We start from the raw sequence: 19,446 nt of genomic DNA, 5'->3' as shown, positions 1-19,446 counted from the left end.
AACCTAACATGCTGTTTTGTTCTCTATTTGTGTAGTGATCATTTCCTGATCTTTTATTTGTTGCATTGCTCCTGCTGTGGTGACCCAAGGACATGTCAAAGCAAGCAACTTGGAAATGGAGGTAATATGTTTATTACCAAAACAAATGAAAATAAAAAAATATATACTTTTGGCATGTGTTTCACAAAAGGCATTATACGATGAAGAAAGTGTAATACCTAAAAATTGTTTTATTTTATACTTGCTCCTTTGACTTTTACTGAACAAAAAACTGACATTTTCACAGAATTACATGTTACATATCCAAGACATTTTTTTGTTGACCTGCAGCAGGAAGTACAGAGTTTATGACCCTGCATATAAGTTAGGATTATTTTTTCCACATTGTGTGTTACTTCCCAGAAATCAAAATGATATGGATCATAAAATAAGCTGAATTGAAAGGGACCCATCAGGGTCATTGAATCCAACTCCTGGCCTCGCACAGGACACTCCAAGAGTCACACCATGTTTCTGAGGGCTGAAACCTGTCATGTTTTCCGAACCCTGTCAGGATCTTTCCACCTCAAGGGATTTGATGGTTCCTCACAATTTACTGTCCCCAGCAAATTTACTTAGTACTCCTTTGAGAACAACTGGTCTGCAATCTCAGAATCCCTAGCTGAAATGATTGCAAAAAGTTATTGTCAGAGTCGCCATCTTTCGTATAGAGGTAGTTTTCAGGAAGATAGTAGTTCAGCTATATTTCATCCTCAATTTCCTTTAGATCTCCTGGGTAAATACCATATGGTCCTGGCAGTTTGCTCCCCGGGGAAAAGTGTAGTGCTGACTCGCCAGCTGGGGTTAAACCACCACAATTTGTTTTACAACCTCCTCCGCAGACAGTTCAGTTTAAAAGAGATCTTCAGACTCATCCTACTAAAGGTGACTTCTGGAGTGTGAATTTCTTAGATCTTCCACACTATGGAAACATGCAAGAATCCCTTTGGATTTTTTGCTGTAACTCCTCTTCTCACTGATATGACAATTGACCCTAATGACTCCAAAGGAAGATCTCCCCACACCACAGGGCTTTGAGGTAGAATTTGCTTTTTGTTTTAAGCAAATAATCCCTAAAACATTAATTGTTGGCCAGTGATTTGTGTCACTATGTTTAATTTGCCAGTTTTCAGGTTTTCTTCCCTTTTGCTTGCTTGGACATCCTTCAATTTTTTGAAGGATATTTTCTTACTTCTTTCAGCACTTCTTTTACTCATTTTCTGTCCAAATCAAGACTGTAAAATGGCACACTTCGGTGGAAAAAAAAGAGAAGTTCCTTTGTATATAATTCTTTTTCGAAAGTCTTTAAACCGCCTCCCTAACATATTACTATTTCTTTTATTGTCTTTCTTTACTACTTTTTAAAGACTGTTTTATTATTTGTTTTCCTTTTTTGACATGTCATATATTCACAGTAATTTAGTTTACATTTTTCTGCTCTTTCTTTCCTGCCCTCTGAAATTTTCCTACTCTTAATTTGGTATAAATTGCTGCATTTCTTTACTCTTTGACTTTTTTGTTTTCTGTTGGCTAGAATCTATGGAGCATATTTTTAGGTTCAACTACGTCACTTGCTAATTGCAAATGCTTAAAGTCAGATAATTGTGATTAACATGCAAGCATTAATGCATCAGAAACAGAATGTGTCATGTAAACAAGAACTTTTTCTGAGTTGCTGCACACAGTTAAAGCATATGTTGTGATCTACACACTTAAATGAAAATCAATAGATAGCTATGAAATGAAAATACCTCAGGGAGACTCAGGTTCTACTGAGAACATTCTCTTGGGGGAGTGCAAACATTTCAGACAAACAAAAGCCATTGATTGAGAGCTGAAGAGAAACAGAATTCTAAAAGTTCCCTTTAGGAACTTTTCAGTCCTGTATTCTACAGATAAACATCAGGCAAGTTTAATGTTTTCCTTCAATTGGCTTAGCCACAGAGAAGAATCCCTGTCCTAAGAAAATATGTATGAAAAGCCCAGCCTAAGATTACTCATGTACTAAGAAGACCTCTAGATCTTGCCTTTATCAGACACAGAAAACAAATTTTCAAAGGATGGAGTGTCTGAGATGACTGATATAATGAATTACCTAATCAATTTTCTGCTGAAGGACTTGGCAATTTCCTGTCTAGACTATATTGTAGAAGTGCTTGATACTAATTTTCAGCAAGCAAAAAAATAGCTGTCTGTGACTATTTTCTGGTCACACAAAGCCTACAGAAAATGCTGCTAGTTTTTAAAAGTAGTACTGAGCTGACTGAAAGGCAGGATACACAATAAAACATAACATCCTGCTCTCCCCAGTGTTTCTGTTGATAGCAGGCAATGTTTCTTTCTGACTTATCAATTGAAAAAATTGTGATACTAAAGCCAGCCTTGCCTCAGGTCCTCTCTCACAATCTCAAGGCAGCATGACTGAACTGTGATGCTCTCCTATCTGTTACACCAAATTAATAGAACTATTTGTGAAACAAAATGCTTTTTTAAAATAAAGGTATCACAGTTTGACTGATAGGTTGATTACTTTTCTCAGCCATTTTAGTCTCTTTTATTAAACTACAATTCAAAGGACAAATTAAAACAATTCTTTTTCTTTCTGAAGTGGATTTATCTCATTAAATGTACTCTTACTTTGCAAACAATTCCCTTTCTTTGATTATTTGTCACACACTTGTTGCAGCTATATATGTTCTACCGGGTACTTGCTGTATCTCTGTTACAGGGGAATCACCTCTTTAATGTTAGTGTTATTTCATTGAAGCAAATAATTCTTGAACTGCAGCACTTCTGTGTGTTTTTTCTCCATCACATATGTTTGGCTACTGGCATAACCAAAAATAAAAAAGGTTTTAAAATTACAAAGGTGACTTAGGAGTGCCGTGGTCTTGCTTAAGGACATTCATACTTATTGTGGTTTCACAATACTTTATTTTATTCTGACATCAGGAGCTGATTTCCAATACAATGCAATAAGAGAATTTTGAGAGGAAAAGCCAAAAGAGAAATATTGGCCATCAATTCATGGCTGAAGGACTGAATGGTAGAATTGCTCTGAAATTTCTTTCAAATGTCGAGAGTATTCAATAAATAGAAAGAGATGCTAAATGCTTTTTCAATTAATCGCACTACAAAGTTGGCTAGGTTTCTTTTGGGTGTGAGGAGGAATGGGTATTGGGTTGGCTTTTTTGAGAATTTTTTAAACAAAAATACAAGGACATAAGCAAATGGTTATGGAAGGGGCATGTGGGGGTCATCTTGTCCAGTATCCCTCTCAAATCAGATCCAACTCAGAAGTCAGATCCAAAGTGGATCTGCCTTTGTCTTCTCTGCATCCTGAAACTGTGGTATATTGAGATCTTCACTGCATCTGCCCTTCTGGCCTCCCAGCTCAGTCACCTGAAGGCAGAATCTGGGGCTGCGGAACACCAGGCTGAGCTGGGGATCATTGCTGGAGGGAGAAGGACCAGACAGAATGGCAGATCCCACACACTTCTGCAGTCCTGGTACCATCATCTTTGTCTGGGGAAGGAAACATGCTCAGAGCTGTGATGGACACCTTCCCTACAACCTAAAAGGTGGTAACAAGGATGTTTCACTGCTTTAGGGATCTTTTTTTCTAGCACATTACTTAGCATAGCGTTGGATATTCTTTGGTGAGTGAACTTCACATGAGATAAACCAATAGGTTAATAATTTCTGAGCTTTATTTCCGTAGGAGGTTTCCTCTTGGTAATTCAGTAGGTTGTACATTTCCTTGCCTTTGCAATAGTTTAATTTCACAATTACAAAAAAGGAATTTCTGCATCACCGTAGGAACAGGAAAAGAAAAAATTAGAAAAGAATGGTCACTCATCAACAAAGGTGTAATAGACATTTTGTAATCCTATCCTGAAATTATGGTTATTGCTATGACCTAACAGAAAATCTGAAAGCATTTTTGCACCACAAAATGTGGAGCTATTTGAGTTAGTCTGCAGACACTAGAGTGTATAAAACATTTCAAATGCCTGAGAGAGAAACAGTAACATACTTAACAGTATTGAGTGCATTTGTGACACAGATTCCTGACGTATTTAATCAGTCTGATTCAGAAAAACAAAAAATAAATTCAGCTTTTTGGGATAACTGTTCTGGAATAAAAAATATGTATGGACTTCATTATTTAAACCTGTGATACTGAACAGGTTAAATATCCACTTCAGAGACATTGGAACTACTAGGACAAAGCTGTAACAGAGGTAGCTCTCTACTATCTCAGCACAAACAAAGAAAGTGGATTTCTGACTGGAAAAATATTTTCAGCAGCTCTGAAAATCAGTTTAAAAGAGTATTTGAGATTTTCAGAATTAATTACTTTGTTTTGTGATGACAGAAGGAGTAACATAGGCTATCAGTATACATCTAGAAATTAAATCTTCATGCTATGTAAAATAATACTCTTCCGCTACCACAGCACTACTGTGGACTTCCTAAAATCAAATACAAAGGAATAGCACAGTTAATCATATTCTGATGCCAGAATATGATTAACTTCTTTTTCAGAAGAAGAGATGAGTTTAAGAGTCAAACTTTCAACACCACTTTCCTAGTGAAAATTATTTCCCAGTTATAACCTTTCTGTTAGAGTCAGATCACAGCCAAGAAGCACCTATACACATCTTACTCTTCTACCACAGGTGCAGGACAGTGGTTGCTTAGTGCCAGAATGAGTGTGACTGCAAGCACCTGTGGAGCTAAAGCCAAGCTATGGTCAGCTGGTGCAGCTCAGATTTCTGCCCATCTTCAGGCCAGATCTATGCAGGGTGAATTAATTTCAAATCTTAGAGTTTGTCCGCTTACAAGTCTCTCAAATATTATATCAAAATGCCTGCCTACTAATGCAGGGGTGACACAGACATTTAAAGATGTGTGCAAGAACAGGCTACACACACTGAATAGTGGCAGAAGTGTTGAAAATAAGGTGTTGTGTATGCAGTAGGCAAATTGATTGGCAAGTCAGTGTCAGTGACATCTCTGCATTAAGCTCATCCGCGCCTTGACTGGGCTTGGAGGCAGTGCAAGGGCAGCTTCAGCATTCCAGTGGCAACGTAGGCTGTGACCATAAGAAAAGGTTACATTCTCCTTTGTCTTGTGTGTTATGAAGTCATTTAAATCTGATGGACTGAGCACAAACATGAATCAGAGCAGCAGTGGTGCAAATACACACAGGCTGGAGCTGGGAAGTGGGTAAGTTTACATCAGCTGAACCATTTCAGGAAGCTGCCTCCTCTTCCTCTCCAGGTGCTTGGTCCCAGCCCCTTGACTCTCCCAGCACCCTGCTGGTACTTCAGCCATTCATAGAGCCAGTACAGATTCCAACTGAAAAAAAATAGCCTTTGATGCTGGGGTGGGATTTTGTTTTTTTTAATCCAGGACATATTTAATCAGTCCCCCATATAATTCCCATGCAGAGCTGTCAGACCCGAGAGCTGGCACAGGAGCTGAGGCAGCAGCACTGCTGCCGACATCAAATCACTGCCTGAGGGACAGTGTCTTGTTCCAGCAAAAGGTGTGTCCAATAGCCAAATACCAATTACAGAGAAACCTGTCAAAACTGGAATTACATATGACATTTCCCATAACAGCAGAGAAAATTACTGGAATTTCTCATCTCAGGCAGTAGTTATGTGGTTGGTATCATCAGACTCCACACCTTCAGGCCTGCGTTCCTGCAGGCTGGCATCACTGAACTTACATCCACAGATGGAAGTCTTGTAAAACTGCCTTAGGAGAATGGGCTTGCATGCACACATTACACACACACACTCGTGTGTGCTTTCCACAAGAGAAAAAAACTACACAAAACCTCTTTGAGGTCTATGAAACTCTATAAGAAAAAGTTGGCATAAAGTTTCAAAATAAGGCTCAGCCACTTTAGCCTTCACATTCTGACTGTTTATAGATTTTTAGATTGCTAGATGAGGAAAAGTATAGCAATCTTTGTTGCCAAAAACCAGGCAATAGTCACACTTGACTGCCATTTCCCTGACTGCATTGTGTTTTATATCCTCTGTGCATGAAGCAGTAGCAGTACATGAAGTATATTACAACAACATCTGCCTTCAGTAAGAGAGAATATGCTCTTGTATTGCATAGGAAAAGTCTATGAATGAAGCTGATATAATTAACGTCCAGTTTGAAGACATCACTTACTAAATAAATACAAACAGAAACTAAATAGAAGCCAGTGCATTACTGTGTATACAGATTTTTTCAACCATCGGTAGCTATTTTATTCTGGACCTGTTATTTTTCTCTTCTAAGCGCAGTTCAGTGTCTTTTCCAGACACAAAGCTATATGCAGACATGTACATTTCATCCTGATGCCAGTATAGATGATACTAGATGATACCAGTATAGATAGCAGTAGATGATACCTCTGGAGCAGATCAGAAGCTGAAGGAAATTGGCTTCAATGTATGCCTGACAGTTTATACCAGCTGAGAGACAAGATTGTTCTCTCTGTGTGAAATGGAGTTTCAAAGACACATCAGAGCACTTTTATAAAATGGCCTCAGTTTCTTCAGCAAAGAATTATCTTTACACTCCCCATCTCTCCAATAGGTGATTTTCTACTTTTTCTTTCATTTCTTCTAACAGTTAATTTTGTTGACCTTTTTCTCTTCAATTTTTTGTGATATGAAGCTGAATTTTACCTGCCTTGTTAAGGTTTGTTTGGGAACTTAGATATAAAAATGTATTTAGGCCTCTGCAAATAATGCACATGTACCTAGAAGGTACAAACATACTCCCCATAGCCTACAGGCTCATTATACACCCCAAATGGTTATTAAGAGCTGTCATACATTGGACGTGGAATTACTTAAATGCCAAAACCCCCTGAATATCTGAAACATTCACCTCTCTAATGTTCAGTATCTAACCAGGACTTAAGGTCTCGAAACCTCCCCAGGTGAAGCACTTACTTATTGGGTTTCTTTTAAATAACTCATTCTCTCAGGAAATGGGCACATTTGAGTCAACACCTCCTTGGTCAGAGTTTCCAGACCTCCACATCTCACACTTAGGGAAATGTTCTGACCAGGACAGAGAGCCTGGAGGGTGCAGCTATGATGGCTGTGACCCCTGCACTGCTGATGGAAGTGGGGCACTGTGCAAAGGCTCTCTTGGTTCCTCTGGGCTGGAGCACGTTCCTCTGCAGCTGAGGTAAAGACACGCAGCGGTAGGAGAGGACCCAGGGAAGTTTCCTCCTTTCTGAATCTGCAGGAGAGTCTGCATTTTATGGGACACTCCCAGCCTGCCAGAGCTACCTTAAGGTACCTGGAGCCTGGCTCACTCTGCATGGCACAGGTCATAGGTGCTCCAGAGCAGATGTACAGGACTCTATCTCCAGTTCTAACACAAACATAGAAAGGCATACTCTTTCACAGATCTTAAAGACCAGGATGCAGTCTGCACAGGAACTTTTCTGAAATAAGATTTTGAATTCTAACTTTCTCACTGAGTCTTATTCACTTTCCATAGCTATTTCCATCCACTATCCTGATAGCTCCATGTAACAGGAATCTGAAAGGCTTGTTTTATAGTTTAGATTCAAGATTATTATTTGTCCATCACACAAAATTTTACTATGCTTGGTACTCCTTGGTTTCTAAAAAAAGTTAATGAATAATATTAATTAATATTAATAAAAAATATAATAAAAATATTTTATTGATCTGTGCTAGTTACATAAGCGAGCCTTTTCTCAAATACAGGTAATTACTTACCCAAGTCCTTCTGATTCCTGAAGGATGTTTTAAATTCTTTAAAACACTGAAGTGCATCAAAGTAGCTGAGCACACACTGAACCTTAAGCATCCTCTCAAGATAACCTCTCTTCAGAGGACTGTTAAGAAACATGGTTTAAGTACATGTTAACAACTGGTTTGCTCACTAGAGGATATACTGCAATAGATCCCATCCTACTCTGGTCAAAGCCAGTATAAAAGGATATTTTTTAAAACAGTGACTGTTGAATTAATTTGCTAACCTCACTGCTTTGAAACTAATCTGGGAAAAAATCTGATGTGCTTAATTTGACCACATAACTCATAAAACTTTTTCCTTACATGTTAAAATATAAGGTATTTATATAATGAAAAATCATTTGTACCCTCGTTTTCTTGAATGCAATTTCATTTAAAAAAAAAACCAAAAACCCAACAATGTACAAGGAAGCTTCTTCCTCTTAGGAAGTCTTAAAAGAATTAATAATATAAATTTATATCATCTTTGTTGAGCAAATGTATTAGAACAAACTTTGTGCCATGGCCTGTTTGGAACAGAAGGATTAATCCCAGGTACACTGGCTGAGATCACCAATGCAGACCACTCTGATGGTACAACACCACCTATGACTTGAGTACATTTAAAGCCTCCTGATAAATAAATGGGGTGTTAGACTAATTAACACTTGTGAAGTATTAGGATGAAATCTGTCAAAAGAGCACATGCTTTTTTTCTTATTATTTTGAACAATGAAAAGCAAAGAAATTTACAGAATTGCAAATAAGTGCTTATTAATAAATAGCTCAAATTAATGGAAAATAATGGGATTTTTCTGCACTATGTCTGTAAATATCTGCAGAAAAAACAAATGTTTAGGGTTTTATACACAGTTATTGATCTTTACAAGAAGTGTCAAGGGATCCTTAGCTCAACTCTTACTTCTCCTCAGCCACAGCCTATTTTTCACAGCAGGTGTAAGAGGTTCTAAGTCTGGTCTATTAAAATTAAGGAGACTGATGTTCATACATAGATGTGCTCCTGTTACCACTAGGAATAGATATCTGTTTCATGTGTAGAATATAGAGTCATTCAATGTTTTTTTAATGGCCATGTCCAACAAACTCTTTGCTAGTCAGCTCAATGCATTCTGTTCTAGTTTATAAAAAAATCAGGTTCTCTCTGCAGAACTTGTACTTCCATGCTCATTTTCCCTTTCCCCACATGATCATTTCAAGGTTCATACATTAGGCTTCACCTGAGAGTGACAACTGTGCACACACTTTTACTGAAAGCTAATGGATCACCATATCCTATTGTGTAATTTTCTCACCATTCTTTGAATTCTTCAGGATGAAGGTGAGGATGGTTGCATAGCAGGCTATCTGTAAACCTGCAGTCTGTCTCAAAATGGACCATCCTGGATTTGGAGACACATGCTCTTATTTTCATTTTTAAAATTCTTCTAGACTGTGTTGGAGTCCTAGCACTAAAACTTCAATACTTACTCTCTGTGATCTACACCATATGTTTTTTGGCTTGTCCCTGACACCACATATCACGGATGTGATCTCTGTTTCTTTACCATGACATGTATGAGATGCAATACAGACTTTAACCTGAGAGAAAGCAAACCTTGCTTTTGTCCACCACTATTATGTCTTCCAAAAGTGGTGCAGGTTATTATACTGAGTTTAAACTCTTAGAGACTGTTTTTTTTTATCATTTAGACAGAAAATGTCAAAGCCAGTGCAGTCTACAAGACAATACACAGTTTTCCTGCTCTGGACACAATCACCTCCTAACTGCAGCAGTCTGAGGAAGATCCAAATAGAGGTACCTGACATTCACTGTACAGGAAGAAAAGGTCTACAACTGCTTTTCTCAAAATACCACAGATAAGTTTTTATCTCATTTTATCTCTGTAAGTTAAGAAGAGGGGAGAATCTGGGAAAATAATGTGCAATGGCTTGCAAAGTATTTATTGCCTGTACAAAAAATTTCCCACTGGGGAAGTTCAGGCTTTCAAGAAGAAATCCTGCAGGAAATAGCTCCTTATCCAGCCCCAAGCACCACTCACAAAATGAAGCTCTGTTGCTAAAGGAATCCAACATTACAGAGAAATTTATCTTTTACAGAGATTTTCTTACTGTTTTCTGCAGATCTGTGCAGTTTTTAGTCTATCTGTGGGTTAAAAAAATCCTGGCACTTGCTGTAAGAACAACCCAACTCTCAAGCTTCAGCTCCCTTACCTAAAACTCATTTTCTAATTGTAACCTCACTATTTATGAATATATTGATCCTATATGGGAAGAAAAATGGCCAGTGCAGTTTCAAATGGCATGAGTGCTCCTTTCTTTGATAGATTAGTCAACAGAAGAATAGATTGCAATGTAGGATTTTTCCCCCCACAGGTTAATTTCACTCAGTTGTGTTCAATATTATTAGAATTGTTACCACTGCACCTGCTCTATGACCTGTGATATCTCACTATCAGAGTGCCTATCATGTGTGTATGTGTGCATGAAGACTGGCTATTTTATCTGCTGTTTCAAATAAGCTTAAAAAATACACATGAAGCATTGCTTCCTCTGCATCTGCATGGACCACACACTTATTTAGTCCTGAAATATTTAGAAAGGTGAAGTCAATAGAAACTTTAGCCTTCTGAATTTAAGACTCTTGATTTCACAGGCCCTTTGTTCATTAACTTGGTTTGAAACATATTGTGCTCTTAGCCATGCTGCAATGCTGCTGTTGAGGTTACATGAGGGTTTGGTAAGCATAAGACTTGTCCAAAAAATCTTTCAGCGGTCTCTAGCTCTAGTAAGACAAAGTAAGTTTAGAGTGACTTACCACCATTGTATTGGAAGCAGGCTCTCTCTTGTGTGTTTCATTAAAATAATTTGCAACCAAAATTAGTTTCATTGACAGAAGTTCATTGCCATCTTGCTCATGACTTCTCTTGTCAGCCCTTGTTTTTCTTCACTCTACTGGAACATGTTTCTTATGTTTTTTCAACAGTTTGAGTGTTTATGAGATGAGATGTACTTCAGATTTTAAGTGGAAAATTAGCTAATTGTGGATATTTTGTTTTCTGAAAAAAAACCCACTGTTTTTTAATCTGTTTTTATGTCCAGGTTTTATATCTTCATCTCTCTTGCAATCTACTGACTAAGGCTGCCATTTTAGTTCAACTAAGGATGCCAGTTATTTCAACATTTAAGCATTAAAATCACTAACATCTCTCAAACTATCCACTTAAAGTCTTTGGCAAATCTCTTTTGTTTTCCACAAAACTAAGCAGAACCTGAAATTTAGGTGTTCTCTGTCCCTAATTATGGCTCTTACAAATAATGTTTCTTTTCTGGAACTGTGTCTAATGCAAGTAAAAGGCAAAGAAGAGACAGAGTGATCCTCTAATTACATCGTTAGCACCGTCAGACTGTTAATCTGGGAGGTAGGCACAGGCCTGGGTACAATCTTGATCTGCATGGAGAACTGGCAGCTATGACTACACTTGGCAGTACCAGGATATACATCACACCCCTGGCAGCAAGAGAAGAAGTTATTTGCCACTATTAACTCCTTCCCTTACAGCTCAGTAAGTCAACATACTTAATAGGCACAGGAGCCTTTCATTCATGCTTGGCTGTTCATCTCTTAATTTATCACTAAACACATTTTTCACTAGATTATAGGGGTTTGGGTGTCTCCTGCTCTGTTCTCTGAAGATTTTCTCTTCTGCACAGATACAGAAATATGGAAATCAGAAAGCATGTTGCCTAGTAAAGTGCCCATAGACCTTGTAGTCTTGGGAGGCTCCTTGCTTTGCCCTATAGCTTGTGGTTAATACATTTGTTTAAGAAACTGAAACTGCCTTCAAATTCCTGCTTCAGCTCAGGTAAAGGACTGATATGTACTTTACTGGATGCCCCTATGATCTGTGCTACTCAAATCCCCCTGTGAGCAGGGCTCTCAGTCTCTATTCTCTGCTGTGTTAAAAGTCCCTGAAAATTACAGGCTTCAAATTTCTCCAGGAAGTTAGGAAATGTTTTGGATGTCATGTTGCTCATCATAAGCAAAACCTTTGGGACCCAAAACAGAATAGCAATAAAAAAAGACATTTTATGTTCCGCACTCTCCAATAAAAACCAAGTAATATCTGCTTTGGAAGGGAGGATTCAGAGGAGTAACCTGACACCCTTTGTTCAGGAGTAGAGAGACATGCTGCTATTTGGTAAGGTCCAATTTAAGCCTCCAGGGCAGTCTCACCACTGCAGCAGTTCCCGATGTGAATAAGCTTCCTGACAGAGGATGGGTGAAGCCACAAGAATAACCATCTGCTGTCCCTCCACAGGCCAGTTCACAAACTGGGGATCCTGGACTCCTTGAAGGTGCACTACACTCCTCCTGACCTGGGGAAAGCCTCAGTGGAATATATTTGAGTCATGACTGCACTAAATTTCTCTCTGTTTCTTTCACTGTATGATTTTGTCTCAAATGTAATTAATGAGAAAATGACCTATACTCCTTCTCCCTTCTGTACGTCTGGGATAATATCCAGGCTTATTTCCTTTAGCAAATAACTTTACAAAGGGAGTTCAACTTCCTTGTTTTCCAGATTAACTCAGGTTAATTAATAACAAATTCTTAGTCATTAAACTAAGGATAATTCTTTAGGAGAAAATCCCTTTTTGTTTCATCTCATTCTTTTATCATTGTCCAAAGAGTATTTTCATTTCATAATGGCAAACCTGAAACAATTCTCTTTTGATTAAACCCAAAAATTCTTGTCATACTTATTCTCATGCTTCTGCCATTCCTGCAAAGCTCTGCAGGTACCAAACCCTACCCCTAAATCAGCCTTGGTCCCAACAAACAAACGAATTGAAATTCTCCCCTTTCACCTCCCCCTTCTCTGTTTCCACAGACTGAGGACTACTTGTATCTGGCTTTTTGGAGCAGCTTGTGAGTCAGGCATTGAGAGATCTGAATCTAGATCCTCTGTTCAGAAACAACCAGTTATGGGAACCAGAACATTTGGTTTCAAAACATACATTTTGCATTACTGTACTTTTGGAGGACCACAGTCAAGGAGCACTTGTGGAATACTTCAAGTGAGTAGAAGTGTCCCAAGTTGTTTATTTGTGATTTCACTTCAATGGATATAGTGACATTTTGGCAGCGACCAACAATCTAGTTATTTAACCAGTCTAGATATAACACAGACAAGGTCATATTAATCAGCAAGATAAACAGTGAATTTGACATACTAGAGGTGCTGCAAAAATATTAATGACTAAAAGACGCCAGTCTCAGTTCAAATAACTCCAGTTCCAGGAATCTCCAGTAACAGGGATATGTGCACACATGAGGGGTAAAACTGTGTTTGTGAAGGAGAACCATAAATCTTATGTTAAAGCAGTCTGTTTCCACCACCATATACCTTAATGCTCATGTGAAATGAACAGAACAGATCCCTGTTCCTAATGGCTCTATCCACAAAAAAAAAAAAAATTCAATCACTTTGTGCTGATTGCTTGCTCCGGATACCAAAATTCCCTTTAAAAAGAGGCTGTTAAAGCTTTAGACTTTTGTGTTTCCTGTCAAGGCACTGGGGGAGGTGAGTGAGGTTTGGGACTGCAAATACTTTCAACTGTCTCAAAGCTTGTTACATAGGAAGTGAAGCAATTCACGGGGCAGAATACTTTGTACTCCTGGCAGCAATATCTTTCCTTGTTTAAAGCTGCCTTGTTTGCAGAAGGGCCACGCATGGGTGTACATGAAAGCAACAAAAGCTGCTGTTTGCAAGGCTCCCTAAATACATTAACCTTTCCTTGGAATGGGGCAAGGATTTACTTTAATGGCTGCAGCAGGAGCAATGACATTCGTGAATTGAACTCTAGCTTACATCAATATTTAACTTAGAGGAAGGCTAGAATTCAGAGAGATATTGGTTTTTCCCCCTTGTTTTAATTGGTATCATCCTCCTCTCCCAAGATACTTGAAGGCTGTAACGAGAAATATTTAGATCCCTCTTTCCATATTCATTGAATATACTGATATTATATTTTATTAAAGAGTCTCAAATAGCTTACATCCTCTTCTTAATAACCCTATGCATTACAAGCTTCTCTTTCCTCAAGCTACAGACAAATCCTATTACAGGGAGTAGATTAAACTGGGCCTTGACAGATCTTTGCAATTCACTGACAAAAAAGGACAAGTTGTCTTACTAATAAGACGACATCATGATCACACTAATATTATGCATCTCAGTGCTTTCAGATGCAAAAACTTTTATGCAAACCCCCTCCAGCAGGCATATTACCCAAATAAAACCCAAGCAATTTTCTTCTAACAATAAGCTAAACTATCTAGTAGAAAGAATTACTTCAGTTTCATATTGTACACAAAGGAGCCATCAGTCAACAGCTGCATGCTTGATCATGCCCTCTGGCTCCACATCCGCAAGGGACCCAGCTCATCCAGATTTTCTTTTGCCACTAGGAACAATGTGTGTACTTTTGTGTACAAACATGAGTCCTGAGCAGAGGGCAGAGACAGGGCTGAAGAAAGAGAGCACAAGAGGCGTTTTGTTCTGTTTTCTCTTAGGCTCCACAGTGTAGCAGAGGCTAGACCACTGGTGATGAATGCAAGGGAAGAAACTCACAGTGCACAGAAAAGAACAGTTGTACCCATTAAAATGCTCTGAGCTCTCAAATAATGCCTAATTCACAAGGATTTTAACCAACATTTTTTTTAATCAACAGAAACTATCCCAAGTGATTGGGTGCTTGCATTCAGATTTAAGAAGTGGCCATGTGATTCCTTCAAATTATTTTGATGTGTGTAAGGATAAAGGAAACTGGTGGCATCACCAAGAGAGTAGCAGACTGGCTTTCAGGGCAGCAGAGAAGAACCTCTAGCAGCAATTCTGTAATCCAGGATTTCACACTCCTGGAGAACACCCATGACAATTAGTAATCTTTGATTCCTTGGATGCCACTGCAGAAAAGTTAATAAAACCATAAATAGGATATGCTTCTGAGATTCTGCTCAGACTTTCTGCATGTTGCTGTTAACTGATTAGGGCATAAATTTCACACGCAGTTATTTGAGGCAGGTATTATGGCTGGATGGAAATAAGAGGCACAGTAATGAACCTCCTCCATCAGTATAAGCCCCTTCCTTTGGAAAGATTTGAGAGGAGTTATAAGGCTCAGGTACTTTTTCTGTGGAGCCCCCAGGATACCCAAGAAATGTCATCTCTCCAGGCAGTCTGAATGTGGAGCTAAAGGAAGAATCTATTCCTTATTGAGCAACAACAAATTTAAAATATCTATTAACTTTGCTGCTGCTGTGTCTTTACCTTCCTAGAGTTATAAAATAGTACAGTGGCCATAACACTTTCTTTACAGACTACTGTGTAGACTGTTCAATGAAGATGGGTAGAATAGAATGGTTTCAGGATAAATATGAGAGAGAGAAAAAAAATTTTAAAAAATCATTAACATATATAAAAAAGTTTACTTTTTACCATGTTCAACAGGTACATCAGAGTCTCCACACAGGAATATAGATCCAGTTTTCTGTTCCTTTTGATAGCTATTTGTTTTTGTTTTGTGACAGACTGGTAGAAAAACTATCATTTTCAAGTGCTACTTCAATGAAATTTGGGCCAGATATATGAAATTTGAAACATTTGAAGCAATATAGGATCCTGTTGCCAGATCCATTAGTTGTATTCAACCTCATCATGTTTAGCCAATTTCAATTATGTTAGCTATTTAAGAATGTCAGTATCTTAGGTTTGTTAGTCTTCCACTCATGTTAATCATACTTGAGTACCGCAGTCTTCTGTCCACTATTTTTTGTCCATGATCTTTCTGTAGACTTTTTTTTTTTAAATAAAACATTGTATAAAAAAGTCAGGAATTCAAAGTCATGGTTCCCATGGCAACATTAAGTCTCTCACGTTGCATTGTACACGCACTAAAAATAAACATGTAATAAAGTACTGTATTTTGTATGTCAAGGGGAGCAAGTGAGTAAGGCCAAGCACAAGGTCCTGAATGTGGGCCTGGGCAATCCCAAATACAGGCTAGGCTTAGAATGGATTGAGAGCAGTTCTGAGGAGGAGCTGGGATGTTGGTTAATGAGAAGCTCAATGTGAGCTAGCAATGAGAGCTTGCAGCCCAGAAAACCAACCGTATCCTGGGCTGCATCAAAACAAGTGTGGAAGGAGGTGATTTTCCCAATCTACTCTGGCCTCCTTGGACCTACCATGGAGTACTGCATCCATCTCTGGGGCTCACAACACTAGAAAGACATGGACTATTGGAACAGGTCTAGAGGAGGGTCATAAAGATGATCTGAAGATGAAGCATGTCTCCTCTGAAGGCAGACTGAAAGAGCTGGGGCTGCTCAGCCTGGACAAGAGAAGGCTTTGGGGAGACCTTACGGCAGCCTTCCAGTAGCTCCAAGAGAGCTGAAGAAAATTTTACAGGGGCATGTAGTGATAAGACAAGGAATAATGGCTTCAAACTCTAAAAAAGTAGGTTTAGATTAGATATTAGGAAGAAATTCTTTCCTGTGAGAGTGGTGAGTCAACGGAACAGGTTGCCCAGGGAAGCTGCGGATGCCCCATCCCTGGAAGTGTTCAAGGCTGGGTTGGATGGTGCTTTGAGTAACCTGGTGTAGTGGGAGGTGTCCCTGCACGTCTCAAGAGGGTTAGAGCTAGACAATCCCTATAGTCTCTTCCAACTAAAACCATTCTATGATTCTGTGAAGCGACTACATCTTTCATTTTACTTGCCTGGGTTTTACAGATTGAAGTTCCCAGTCCCAATATTGCAGAAGAGTGATTTTACACTGACACAGATCTATAACTTGCAGCATCTATTTACAGCAAGTACATACAATCTGCCGGATGGGCAGCACTGATTTACACCAGCTGAGCTTGGGACCATCTGCGCGCGTACGCTTGGGGGTGTGCTGAGTCTGCAAAGGGGTAGGGACAGCACGTTCCTGTGCAGCACACAGACATTCTGGGGAGTTCCCTTACAGCTTCAGCAGTGCCAGAAAGAGGGGGAAGGGGCACTGCAGACCTTACCCAACCTGTCATTGCCGTATCATCACAAACTTCAATAAAGGACTTCAATTGCAAGAGCAGCAATACACTGATAGGCCAACCTGCTTTTCTCTACAATTTGCAGCCCCTTGGCAGTTTGAAGGTATTTCTAAACGGAAAAATATATTTAAAAAATAATTATGAAATCCATGCAAAGCAAGACCTACAGTGTATGGAACTGCAAAATAAGGAATAACAGCTTAAGCAAAGACCTCTCCATATTGGGAAAGGAAGAAGTGCTTTATATATATTTCTTGTTTTCAAAGGAACTTAAATACAATCAAGAACTTGTGGGCTCAGAGAAGGATTCTGAGATATTTTTTCTCTCTGGAGATTGTGGAAACCAGAACTCAAAGTATCTAAGCAGTTTCAATATTTCTTTAATATGCAAGGCATAATACCTTTTATATGAAAGTATCCTCAAAATCATCTGGGTATCTGATGTTCAGTCACTGAGACAAAATTTGCTTTTATCTCCAGAACACATTTGTACATGTTCAGTGTCCTTCATCTTAGATCATCTCATCTTTAAAGGAGATGTTTTCTCATGGACTGAAGATGCAGCCTGAAATACCACATGGTATTGCAGTAACTCATGGCAAGTCTCTGAAATGCTGTAGTGCTGCTAATGCATCCCATAAACCACACAAATACAGTTTTGTTCAACCTGCAGTTACTAAATAAATATAATCCCTTGCATATCTCCATTTAAAGTAAATGGATATCTGAAGAATAACTTCAGATGGTGGCATGAGTTGAGTTGAGTTTAGCTTAAAAAACAACTCTTTGTATTTGAGGTTGGTGTTTGTTTGTTTTGAATAATCCTAAAAACCAACATGCAGAGAAAAACATGAAAACGTGCATGGTGTAAATGGTTGCAATAAGGATCATAGGCAGTAGGCAGAAAAACAGGATATGTTTGTTTCTGGAAGAGGACAGAGAGGCAGTATCTCTGCAATTTTTCATGTGTTTTTAAAAGAGGCAATCCATACATACCCTTAACTTTCCTAATACTCTTGTTTTATGAGATGAGTTTAACATAATGACTGTATCTTAAAAATATCAGTCCGGTCCTACAGGGTAGAAGCACTTTCTGAACATTTCCATGTGACTGATGTAATATTTGGACTTAGTCAAGTACATTTTGACTCTGAAATGTTTGAGTCCATTTGCTACACCTCTAACATGAAACAAGGGACATCTACATGTTTAATGTCCAGATTATTTAGAGGCCTCTGAATCTGTGAATGTGTGAAATTCAGATGAGTGAAATGCTTTGCTATGAGTCATCCGAAAAGAGAACTGACTTTAGAGCTCTTCGTGATGCGTGCTTGTGCTAATGATGATGGGCAAACCTCTCTCAAAACTCTGTGTTAAAATAACACACTTGTGAAACAACACATGCCAACAGAAAAAAGAACCCTGAAATACTGTGACCAGCCCAACTTCTCACCTACTTCTACAGTAATTCTAACACTGCTTCCTGCAATAGAGTAATTCTTAGCATAAACTCCTCAGTTTTGGAGAATTCATGACTTTTCACAGTCTTTGTCACTTATTTTACTTAGTTAAGAATTTTCTCCCATCTGTGAAACCACTGAATGCACTGGCCAGGTGCATTCCAACACAACCATAAATATTCATTGAAAGGTGTATGTCTATGTTGGGGGGCATGTCAATTGCTTCTATACCTAAGGGGTCAAAAATTTGGGGTTTTTTCACAGAAAGCTCACACCAAACATTTAGAGCAGTGACATTCTGTGTAAATGGCTCTACTGATATATCTGAAATTTTACTGATGATTGCCGTAAGTTTTCAGGAAACGTAATGCTAGACCTGCCCCTCTGGATTGTGTACCTCAAATGAACTCAGATGTAGAAACATTTTCCCTTTTCTGAAGAGAAAACTGTGATGGCAGCTGGATAACAGGGCTGTTTCACACAGATGTTATTGAAAGCAGGGTTTGCATCCTAAATGCAAATCAACATATGGCATACTAGGTACAATTTTATTTTTCTATCTTTGCTGCTACTGTCTAAAGTTATTTATTGCTGGCAAGGCTGGAAGAGGAACAAGCCAGAAAGTATTCCACAGCAACTGCTTGGTAGGACCCAGGGATACACTCTCTTTCAAATGGATGAAGGATTTTAAAATACCCCTGGTGTTCTACAAGCCTGCTGGCAGGGATCACAGGTTTGCATCTCACCTGCTTCAGGTGACTGTCAGATAAGACTTACCTGCATGTACTGCAGTTAAGTAGAGAGCACTCAGTCATCTTCTGTTCCTGTTTGGTAGCATATAGTGAGAAGTGATTTAATCTTTCTGCTCCAGTTAGCTATGTCCTGACAGAGGTCCATACTAGTGGTCACTTAAGGAAACTAAAATTAAAAAAAAATATGAAAATATTTTCTTTTTGTCTCTTGGATCTTTTTTTAACTGTACAACTCCTTTTAGACTAACTGTAAGGGTAAATGCAGTGTAATTAGATGCGTTTTAAC

The 19,446-nt window shown here is 38.7% G+C and overlaps 1 long non-coding RNA gene across 1 annotated transcript; it reads right to left on the bottom strand.

Annotated features, from left to right (window-relative positions):
• Positions 1-3,727: 3,727 nt before the first annotated feature.
• On the bottom strand, positions 3,728-19,438 carry LOC147654815 (uncharacterized). Its single transcript, XR_015283194.1, has 4 exons — positions 19,186-19,438; positions 10,669-10,805; positions 7,815-7,933; positions 3,728-5,403 (listed from the first exon to the last, which is right to left on the bottom strand). It is a non-coding gene; the product is annotated as an uncharacterized LOC147654815 (long non-coding RNA).
• Between the last annotated feature and the right edge of the window lie 8 nt (positions 19,439-19,446).

The sequence above is a fragment of the Cyanistes caeruleus genome, chromosome 2, assembly GCF_971803275.1.
Source record: "Cyanistes caeruleus chromosome 2, bCyaCae1.hap1.1, whole genome shotgun sequence".
Classification (NCBI taxonomy): Eukaryota; Metazoa; Chordata; class Aves; order Passeriformes; family Paridae; genus Cyanistes; species Cyanistes caeruleus.
This window is presented reverse-complemented; position numbering and strand designations above follow the sequence as displayed.